The sequence below is a fragment of the Patella vulgata genome, chromosome 2 (assembly GCF_932274485.2).
Source record: "Patella vulgata chromosome 2, xgPatVulg1.2, whole genome shotgun sequence".
Taxonomy (NCBI): domain Eukaryota; kingdom Metazoa; phylum Mollusca; class Gastropoda; family Patellidae; genus Patella; species Patella vulgata.
The window spans coordinates 55,243,093-55,253,629 of NC_065880.2; the positions used below are offsets into that span (position 1 = coordinate 55,243,093).

At 35.6% G+C, this 10,537-nt stretch overlaps 1 protein-coding gene across 1 annotated transcript in view; it reads left to right on the forward strand.

Annotated features, from left to right (window-relative positions):
* The window catches only part of LOC130010729 (E3 ubiquitin-protein ligase rnf213-alpha-like), a 368,341-nt gene extending 363,054 nt beyond the window's left edge, over positions 1-5,287 (forward strand). Inside the window, exons 79-81 of the mRNA XM_056098708.1 lie at positions 1,356-1,445; positions 1,616-1,809; positions 3,297-5,287. The gene's annotated coding sequence lies outside the window, so the exon portion shown is untranslated. The remainder of the gene's footprint in view (positions 1-1,355; positions 1,446-1,615; positions 1,810-3,296) is intronic.
* Positions 5,288-10,537: the final 5,250 nt, after the last annotated feature.

Sequence of the window (10,537 nt, forward strand, 5' to 3'; positions counted from 1 at the left end):
GCGTTAACTTTTTTTTATATAATTATTTTGGTATTTTTGTAACCGGAGTTCAGCTTTAAGAACATTCTTGTGCTTAGATTGTGTTCCAAGAAAATACTTTGTTCTTAATTAAACATTGTCAATCTAAGCACAAGTCCCAACCAAGGTATACAGCTTACTTACCCCAACCCTAAGTCTGTTTCTTCTTCAAACAAGATGGCTGACCGTTGAGATATTCGACGGCATTTCCAACATCTTTTGATACCAAAGAGACAATTAAAAGACAGATAAAATCCTTTAGAAACATATTCTTGAGAAGAATGCTATAGTAGAAAATTTCGCTTCTACTCTGCCAATTAGTAAACAACACAAACATGGGCTACTTTAAGATCATACGCTCTCTCAATTATTCCGTTGGTTCGCATGTGCTTGCGTTTTTATACACCCACATTGAAATGTGGTTGTATATTGTCGTCGACCCGATTGACGTCAAATTTATACACAGTGTTTGAGGTCATGAGACGAAGAATCCTATCGATTTTCAACGATTTCTGATAATTACTGCCAAAATTATGGCCCTTGATCACTTTGAAAAAACTTGTGACTGTCTAGAGGCTAAAGTTATCATCCGATTGACTTCAGATTGATACACAGAGTTTAAGGTCTTGAGACAAACAAGTATATTGATTTTCAATGAATTTTGAAAACTTGAACAGCTAAATCAATGATATTAAATGTTTTGTATACTAAATGTTAGCATGGGGCAGAACTTTATAAAAACCAAACAAATTCTAATGATTTCCTGATAATTACTTAATGAGTTGTTACTCTTAATCTGATTTTAGTGTATTATAAATGTTTCATTACCGAAAAAGTAAAAATATGCGATAACTCTTGCTGACTGCTCGGAAGATTTAGCTGCTGTGGGCGTATGTTTCATTGTCTGGCAACCTATCTTTTAGCTTGTGGCACATTTTCTATGTCATTGATCTATTTATAACTCTGTGCAGCTGACTAATTTATGACGTAATTTGCATACCAAAATTGTTTTTATGACATTAGAGAGCATTGTAGTCTCAATTTACCAGTCACAATGTGCTTTGACTCATTCTTGACTTGTGCTTACGTAAGAATGGTCTTGAGAATTTTCTAGAGATAGTATATAAAGTTTCTTACGTAAGAATAAGTGAAGCATGACTTTTTGCTTGCTTTATGAATTTTCTAGGGACGGGCCCTGGGCCTACACTGGGATTGAACCATTGACCCCTGGACTTCCTGGTTTGTTATATTTTCAAGTGAATGGAAAACTTCCAAAGTATATTGTTTTATATGTAGTTGATTTAATCATAGATATTATTTAAATATGTTTTTTATAGGCTAGAAATGAATGCAAGTTAAAACATCTTCAATGTTTGTGGTTAACATTATCATTTGAAAAGGACAGAATACTGGCAGCAAGCAAGAAGGTAAATTATCAATAAAATATCCTCATACATGTAATGTTAATGTGGAATTTATATTGTCATATTTTTTGTAGAATAACATATATTACATGTTGGTCTTTCATATTACTTCATTAATTTTGCATAAGTTAACACCACTAATGAGAGTTAATATTAATTTATATTTGTTTTAGGAATCGTTTGTAGATTTAGATGATGAAGTAAAGCGGGAGATGGAAGACAATGATGCCGACTATTTCCTTCAAGAATACCAGAAATTTGGTGTAGACAAATTAAATATTTTATTACATCTTATATATGACTCCATCCTACTTCGTATTGCACAAACTAAAGATCCACAAGATGATGTTGATTTTAGAGAAATGAGGTAATTTAGAATTATACATTATACCATTTCTTAACGGTACCTAAATGAGATGGTCATATAGTCTGTTTCTTCCCCGCCTTTCAAAGAAAGCAAGGGACTATTAAAATGAGTCCGTCTGTCTGTCTGTCCGTCCGTCTGTCTGTCTGTCCGTCACACTTTTTGGGACACAATAACTCTCCTTCTAATTGAGCTAGAATGTTCAAACTTGGTGTAGGTGTTTATTAGGTCAATGCCTTGAAGGAGTTCATATATTAGCATTTTCTGCTTAGGGTAGGCAGAGATAAGCAATTTGATTGGTTGATGCTTTGGGACACGATAACTTTAGTTCTAATTCATTGAGAGAGAGATGAAACTTGGTGTATTGTTTCATTACATCAATACCTTGACTAAGTTCGATAATGAGCATTTTCTTCTCAGGGTAAGCAGATCGATAAGCAATTTGATTGGTCGAGACTTTGGAACACAATAACTATCTTTCTAATTGAGGTAGAATGTTCAAACTTGGTGTAGGTGTTTATTAGGTCAATGCCTTGATGGAGTTCAAAGATGAGAATTATCTGCTTAGGGTAAGCAGAGATAAGCAATTTGATTGGTTGATGCTTTTTGACATGATAACTTTAGTTCCAATTAAGTGAGAGTGAGGACACTTGGTGTATAGCCTTATTACATCAATACCTTGACTAGTTTGAGAATGAATATTTTCTGCTGGGGGTAAGCAGAGCGATAAGCAATCTGATTGGTCGAGACTTTGGAACACAATAACTCTTCTTCTAATTGAGGTAGAATGTTCAAACTTGGTGTAGGTGTTCATTAGGTTAATGCCTTGATTGAGTTTGATGGTGAACACATTGTACACATGGTGTACACATTGGCGTGCATATAAAGATCCCTTAGCAGTTGCAATTCGATATAAGAGTAGGCCGTAGCGCCGCTGCCAAGGCAAAATTCCCCTCGTAGCACACTGTATGGTGTATGCCCGTCTTCATTAGCCCAGGTTAGGAGTAGGACGTTAAACCCCATTTCATTTCATTTCTGATTGGTTGATGCTTTTGGGCATGATAACTTTGGTTATAATGAAGTGAGAATAATGAAACTCTGAATATAGATTCATTATATCATTACCTTGACTTAGTTCGATGGTGAGAATTTTCTGCTTAGGCTAAGGAGTGATAAGCAACTTGATTGGTCAAGACTTTAGAACATAACAACTCTGCTTTTAATTGAGGTAGAATGTTTAAACTTGACTAAGTTCAATGATTAACATTTCGAGCTGAAGCTAAGCAGAGCTAATCAATTTCACTGGTCGATGCTTTGGGACAAGATAATCTTGATTCTATCTGATAGTGATGAAACTTAGTGTATAGTTTGATTGCTCAATACTTTTGAAAAAATTAAATGTGTGATTAATTAATATGTGTCATCTATTTATTTTGGGATTTCGGCGCGGGACATCAGCCTCACTGATGGCTTGTTCTTTGTGTTTTTAGGTTAAGAGATATATTGATGACTGAATTGGACATACCAACTTATTATACAGAACCTCCAACAGAACACGAACAGTTGGGAATAGATATGTTTACTGACTGGCCAGAGAGTGTTGTTGGATCACAAGCTATACAAGTGTGGAACTTGCTACTGAAACTTTACATGAAAAAAATGGGAGAATTATAATAATTTATATAAAGTTTTATATTACTACTCATATTTTTGGATTTTTTTTATTAGATTTTCTGTACATCATTAACGAAGGTCTGCTTTGTATGCAGATGCTGTGATTTATTATTGTGATTTATAAAACATTAACTTAAAGGAGCTAAATCGCTAACATTTGGGACCTAGAAATTGACAAAAGTGGGTCGCAACGCATATAATATTGTAATATGAATGTATATAAACTGATTTACATTCAATGGTTTCCGTTTTTACTCCAATTTCAAATCAGTTATGTTCGGCGAAATAAGCCAGGCAGTCTCTTGATACAATTGGGGCTGAAGTGCATTATGGTACACGATTCGTGTACGAATGGTAAAATGTTTATTTTGTCTTAAATATTGGATATCAAAAGCCCATCTTTTTCCGGTAAGATTACAACATGAAAGTTGATTTAATTTGACAAATAAATAGTGTTTTCAATGTTGAAGATTTTGGATGATATTGAGTTAGAGACTTAGCTACTTTAACTATGCATAATGATGCATTGGCATGTTTGAAAATAATTTTGAGTTTATATAGAATATGCTACAAGGTTAATTGCAGACTGACTCCAAAAACACACAAATTCTTATAACTTTTTTTTCTATTTAAATATATATTTGTTTGTTCTGGTTAAAAACAATTATCCAGCATATATTGGATTTCAGATCAATAACATGTTCTAAACTATTGACAGAATTACCTTGTTTTTATATATGATCATATTTCATTCGACTTTTATACATTATCCCTTTCACTTTCAAAAATATCTGTGACATAGTTGTGGCTTCTTGTAGTTGATTTTCAGTAATGTGTCATAAATCAGTGCTTATGTCAGTTTTGAATAGTTCTTGGCTTGAAGTTTGGACCTGTTTTGAGCTTGGACCTGTGCATTTTCTATATAAATACACTGTTTTGAAATTTTCCTTCCGGGTTACAAATATAACAAAATATATAATCATACAATCCATTGTTTCATATTATTAGTTTTCAGATACCATCAAATAACCCATAGCCGATTAAATGCCGATTCCAGGTCCTATAATGTCCTACTGCTGACAGGGCATGGCTGACAGAACAATGATTTTGTGATGACTATTTTCTTGGGGGTCCTTAAAATACCACTGAGAATTCTGATAAGGGTCCCCATTACTTAGAATGGTAAAAGAGATCTTTGTATTAATCTTCTATCTCCATAGGATCTGGAAGAGTTGTTATCATTGACGTGTTTTGAATGGTGTGAGGGATTAGCCAATGAAACAGTCTGTTACGGCGAGCTTTAGGCATGTTTTGCATGGAACTGTGGGTAATCCACTAGTATCATCAATGCTGATTGGTTAATCAAATGTGTGATGTCATAGGTCAAAAGCCGCTTGTATGACATCTGACGCCACCGAAAGTATAAAAAACCGAAACGAAATATAGATCTGTATTTTAATCAGATTGCATGATGGCCCTTTGTATTCTGTATGAACTATAGTTTTTTTTTACCACATTAATTGTTTAACAAGGTGATTATAATAATTATTAGGATTTTATTTTTGGGTACTTTGTTAGTTGAGATTTTCTAGTTGTTTCTATCTGCTGTTATTTTATATATGATATAAAATAATTATGTTAAAACATACAGCTGATAGGTATGTCCATGTATAACATCTAGACTACTTTATGTTTGTAAATGTTGTAATTACATATATGTAACTCAGTAGTTATTCAAGTTTATATTTTGTTAATGTCTTTTGCTGGCTTAATTATATATATATATAAAGTATTTATAAAATACAAATTATCATATCTTTTGTTATTATTAATTAAACCAGCGGGATAATAAATATAGGGTTCCATATTATAATTTTATAAAGGTAACAAAAAGCTAATTTTAATGTAGAAATCACAGATATGGTTTCGTGAACAAAACTGATGAGTTCTGTGAGGAATGTGGTGAAAAACCTTTATTCTGGCCACCAGCAACTGTCTGAAGCTCTGTGATACATTTTCAAAAAGAGATACTGATGTCCAGTTGTCTAGAGGAGTTTAGACTAGCAATCACTGTGTGCCTGAACAAACTTGTCTGTAACCACGACTTGTGCGCATTGGCAACTGCTATACTTTCATTGTGTTGCTATTACTGTGATTTTAATTAGCTCAAAGTTTGCAAACAGACAACTGAACTAGACCATTTTGACACGCATACTTCAATGGTTTTGGGGGATAAGTGGCGTCTATCCTATCATCGTGGGTTTTCTACAGTTTTCTGCCTCTACTGAAAACCCCTGGGCGAATTATTGAAGTAAAGATATACCATAGTACTTAATAAAGATTCTGTGGGATTACCTTGAATGAAAACCTGCAGAAAAGACATAAAAATCTTAGGGAGCCACGGTGGATAAGTGAGTAAGACGCTGGCTCGCTAGTATGGAGGTAGTGGGTTCGATCCTTGTGTTGGCCGAGAAAGTTCATGGCGATTTTCGGCATGGTTTCCCCTTGTCAGTGGTGCAGGACGGAGGCTGGGACAAGGACAGCTGTCTAGTCGTTCAGATTGTAATAAAAACGAGGGCCCATGTATACGTATGCATGTAGAAGATTCCTTGGCAGTTGGTATTCGATATAAGGGTAGACTGTAGCGCCGCTGTCCAGGCAAAATTACCCTCATAGCACACTGTATGGTGTATGCCCGTCTTCATTAGCCCAGTCGGAGCAGAACAGTAGGAGTTAAACCCCATTTCATTTCATAAATCTTTGGTTCTGAAACTTACAAGGAAGTGTAAGATTAAAAACTATCTTCATTTTGATGATATACGTACAATTGATCCGTTAATACTTGTCTGGCAATTCCAGATACTCTCTTAGATAACCTTGCTAAGTGATGGACTAGGAACAAATTCTAAATTAATTATATCTCCCATTTCAGACCTAGATAAGATAAGATTTTTATTGTATCCATACATCCATTGAGGACAGCATACAATATAAACATGCACATAAATTTATAACAATATGACAAATAAAATATATATTTTAAAAAAAGACAAATAATAATTTAATCTAGGCTAAACATTTACTGACAGGACAAAGAGTATGATAATCATCTCAGAATACACATTTACCTCAAACTGGTCTGATAATGACACAATACAAGTATTATGAATGGGTATAAATACATAAATAACTATGGTGGCTGATAGTGGCCATGTTAAATCTCGCCCTTTTCATAACACGACAACACAACATCACAACAGTATTGGCGCAATCATACGACACTTAACTCTGTCGTATCATCGTGTTATTTTTATCCTAACGTCGAGATGTCGACTTATTGGCATAGTCTCTTTCTACAAGTCACAAAAATACAGCTGTACTCATTACACTCATTACATCAGATTAGATACAATAAGACTCGTCAAAAGAGATAATAGGAAAGTGTTGATTAATTATTCGTTTTCTCAAAATAATGAAACATTTTGCGCCAAAATTGAATTATTGGTATTATATTCAAAAAATCTAGAATTATAATAGCAGGACAAAAGTGAGTCAGCTATGTTAATTCCTTGAAAAAGAAGTGGTGTCGGTAGGTATCGAACAAGCATGCATTGCCTCATGTACGACACCCACCAATACTTATAGATTACTGAAGCGATAGTTTAGAAGCGATTTCAGAAGATTTCCAATTTATTTTATTAGAGTGGGAAGGGGATTATATAAAACCTCAAATCAGATCACAGAAAATCACTGCATTGGTGTAGCACGCCATCCCAATAAGTGCAGGGGAGGTTTTTTATGAGGTGAAGAAAGCGATTTGCAGCTGTTATTGACCTTATCGCGTATTCATCCGTTTGGCATCACTAATGGGATCGGGGCCTAGATGATTAAAAATAGGCCCAGTATTGCCTTCAGCTATGAACACACTCCGAAAGTCCCCTACGCACCCCCCCCCCTCTTATTTTGTTTAACAAATAATTTCGGAATCAATAAAATGGCAGGTCCCTATCAATGATGTTTGATACGACTGGAAATTAATGTGTCTAAAATTGATTAAACAACATAGGGTAGTAAATATTACATTTTGAATCCGTATCAATGATACATTTACTCAAAATGTTCCTTCTAATGGATCACCATTTAACTTGAAAACAAGGGAAGCAGCCGATCGAAGAAAAAAAGATTTTAAAAAACAAGTTTCAATATGACAGTCGTGGTTCGGTCATGCATTTACATCCGTGGGTGTCATTCTTTCTTTGAAAGTAATGATTGTGCCAAATTTGAACAAAGTCCATCTAGATTCGCGGCCTGTAGGTAAAGTGTTGACAGATAAAACGTAAAAAAAACCCAGACCTATAAAAATATATTTTCTAAAACTATTTTAATTTTGAAATTATATAATAAAACAATATAATTTCAAAATTAAAAGAGTTTAAGAAAATATATTTTTATAGGTCTGGGGTTTTTGGGTTTTTTTTTTTTTTTTTTTTTTACATTTGATCTGTCAACACTCTACCTACAGGCCTCAAATCTAGATGGAATTTGTTCAAATTTGGCACAATCATTACTTTCAAAGAAAGGGTGGCACTCTCGGAGGTAAATGCATGACCGAAGCACTACTGTCAAATTGAAACCTGTTTTTTTTTTTTAAATCTGTTTTCTTCGATCGACTGTTTCCCTTGTTTCAAGTTAAATGATGATCTATTGGAAAGAACGTATTGAGTAAATCTACGCTATCACTAATACGGATTCAATATGTAATATTTCTCATTACTACCTATGTTGTTTAATCAATGTTATACATGTTATTTTCCAGTCGTATCAAACATCATTGATACCATTTTATTGATTCTGAAATTATTTGTAAAACAAAATAAGAGACGTGGGGGGGGGGGGGGCGTATGAGGCTTTCATAGTGTGTAATCATCTAGGCCTCGATCCATTGTTTTTGGTGCTTGATATTTTGCGGGGGAGTCGCAGTGTCTAGGCAGGTAAGACGTTGGTTCGGTAACCCGAAAGCTGGGTGTTCGATCCCTTCATTGGACGAGAAAGTTCATCCAGATTTTCCGACGAGGTCTTGTCAGTTGTGCTGGACAGAGGGCCTGGCACGTAAAATATCCCTTGGTAGTTGGAATTCGATATAATGGTAGGCCATAGTGCGCTGTCCTGGCAAAATTTCGCTCATAGTATGGCGTATGCCCTTCTTCAATATGACAGTAGTAGTTCGGTCATGTATTTACACCCGAGAGTATCATCCTTTCAGAGGATCGCGTGGCTACGTGGGCAAGACGCTGGCTAGCTAGCCTGGAGGTCGGGTGTTCGATCCCACACTGATCAGAAGTGAATATTCGCTAGGCCTCTGATAAGGATGAGATCGATGCGACTTAATGAGTCCCCAATATTAACATTATTCCTCCAACAAATTTAATTCTAAAACATTTTTTTTTTATGTATTAGAAAAATAAATAAAGACATTTGAAGTATTTGTAGGTAAAAAATATTTCCTGTGTAGCGTAAATGGGTATTAAAATGAGTAAAAGGCATCATTCTACCCGAAGCAGTTACGTCTTATATAAACAATGCACGCGCCATTGGTCCAATGATTGACACCACGTGACGTGATTGCATGTGTTGAAAACAGTCATCTTTTACAGAGATATTAGACGACTTTTTTCACAGATTGGTTCGATCCCTGCATTGGCCGACAAAATTCATCAAGATTTACCGGCGTGGTTCCCCCTTGTCAGTGATGCAGGACGGAGGGCCTGACAATGACAGCTGTCTAGTCGTTCGGATGGGACGAAACACCGAGGTCCCGTGTACACATTGGCGTGCACGTAAAAGATCCCTTGGCAGTTGGATTTCGATATAATATATTTTTATAGGTCTGGTTTTTTCTTTGTTTTTTTTTACGTTTGATCTGTCAACACTCTACCTATAGGCCGCGAATGTAAACTGACTTTGTTCAAATTTGGCACAATCATTACTTTCAAAGAAAGCATGACACTCTCGAATGTAAATGCATGACCGAATCACTACTGTCATATTGAAATGTGTGTGTTTTTAAATCTTTTTCTTCGATCGCTGCTTTCCTTGTTTCATGTTAAATGATGATCCATTGGAAGGAACATATTGAGTAAATGTACGTTATCACTGATACGGATTCAATATGTAATAATATTTCTCATGTTTTATCAATTTTTGACATATTATTTTCCAGTTGTATCAAACATCATTGATACCATTTTATTGATTCTGGAATTATTTGTAAAACTAAATAAGAGACGTGGGAGGGGGGGGGGGGTATGAGGCTTTTAGAGTGTGTTCATAGTTGAAGATATTACTGGGCCTATTTTTACTCATCTAGGCCCCAATCCCATTAGTGATGTCAAACGGATGCAAGCCTATATGCGATAAGGTCAATAACGGCTGCGAATCGTTTTCTCCACCTCATAAAAAAAACTCCTGCATCTATTTGGGTGACGGGGGGGTGGTATGAGGCTTTTAGAGTGTGTTCATAGTTGAAGATATTACTGGGCCTATTTTTACTCATTTAGGCCTCAATCCCATTAGTGATGTCAAATGGGAGAGAGAGAGAGAGAGAGGGTTTAACGTCCACTCGACACAAATTAGGTCATTTCGGGACTAACATATGGTTTAATTTTATTTCAATAAATCGTTTGCGCATAGGGGTCTTTAGCAGTGGGAGGAAACCGGAGAACCCGGAGAAAACCCACGAGGTTTGACAGGCGACCCTACACCTTGTCACGTACAACCGGGGATTCAAAACCACGCCAGTTGACTCAATGACAGGCTGCAAATCGTTTTCTCCACCTCATTCAAAAAAACTCCTGCAACTATTGGGGTGACGTGCTGCACTATGATAATGCTGTGATTTTAAAGAATGTGACCCGATTTGTTTTTTTTACAATCCCCTTCCCACCCTGTCTTCTGAAATCACTTTTAAACTATCGCTCCAGTCATCTATAAATATTGGTGGGTGTCGTACACATGGCAATGAATTCTTACTTGTTCGATACCTCCCGACACCACTTTT